A 1,224-nucleotide genomic window follows, 5' to 3' on the forward strand; every position below is an offset into this window, starting at 1 on the left:
AAGTTGTAGGGGACTGATGACCTCAGCAGTTAAGTCCCGTAATGCTCAGAGCCATTTGTTGGATTTTATAATGCAGTTTTAAATCGAATGCAACTTTCGGTAGCTGAAACTTTATGTTCCGGTAGAATGAAAAGCCCGCAACTATGGTAGTGTAAGCAGTTAGTCTTCTTACGGTATCAGCGTGGCGCTACCTGTCGGATAGCGGCGCTAGATGCAGTATCCTGTAAAGGGACAGTAGGAGCAGAAGGAAACATCTCCAACTCACAAGAAAGCACTGAACCAGCGAGTGAACTGCATTAAAGTGAAATATTTGTTGCTCTGAAGTCTGAGCGTACGTCCAGGCCACCACAAATAAAGTCTTTAAACTTTTATGTGTGCGGCTTCCTGAAATACGGCAACGGCCTTGCCGCAGTGGATACACCGGTTCCCGTGAGATCACCGAAGTTAAGCGCTGTCGGGCGTGGTCGGCACTTGGATGGGTGACCATCCATGCCGCCATGCGCTGTTGCCATTTTTCGGGGTGCACTCAGCCTCGTGATGCCAATTGAGGAGCTACTCGACCGATTAGTAGCGACTTCGGTCAAGAATACCATCATAACGACTGGGAGAGCGGTGTGCTGACCCCACGCCCCTCCTATTTGCATCCTCCATGAGGATGACACGGCGGTCGGATGGTCCCGGTAGGCCACTCGTGGCCTGAAGACGGAGTGCTTCCTGAAGTACAGTACACTGTATACGCTGCAGATACTCATATGCTCGATGATATGAGAAATATGACTGCCACTGCCTGTGAATTTAATTTCTAGAACTCGTAGCTGCTCTTTATAACATTAGAACACATCTAACACTGCTTAAGCCTGTCATATTAAAAATTAATAAATTCAACAACTGCAGTTCTCTTGATTTGTTTATATTTTTCTTAAATTTTCGACTTAGCTCTCAATTTCTAAACACAGTTAATATTAGAATGAGGAAATTGATATTGCTTTTCTGATGCAACTGCCATATACTTTCACAGCATAAATTCTGCACACATGACATACTTGGCAGCAGGCCGCGAATGAAAGTCCTATAGGAGCCACATCTTTTGTGTTGACCACTAGGCAAACAGCTGATCATGGTCACCATAATTCGTATCCTGCAGCAAGAGTGAACTAACCACGGACATGAGCCTGTGTCAGACATGTCCAGTGGAACCTCTATCACGTATTCAGCAATACTCTT

The 1,224-nt window shown here is 45.5% G+C and overlaps 1 pseudogene; it reads left to right on the forward strand.

The window, feature by feature from the left end:
* Nucleotides 1-393: 393 nt before the first annotated feature.
* LOC126250188 (5S ribosomal RNA) lies at nucleotides 394-511 on the forward strand (annotated as a pseudogene).
* Nucleotides 512-1,224: the final 713 nt, after the last annotated feature.

This window comes from Schistocerca nitens, chromosome 3 (genome assembly GCF_023898315.1).
Source record: "Schistocerca nitens isolate TAMUIC-IGC-003100 chromosome 3, iqSchNite1.1, whole genome shotgun sequence".
In the NCBI taxonomy this organism is placed as follows: domain Eukaryota; kingdom Metazoa; phylum Arthropoda; class Insecta; order Orthoptera; family Acrididae; genus Schistocerca; species Schistocerca nitens.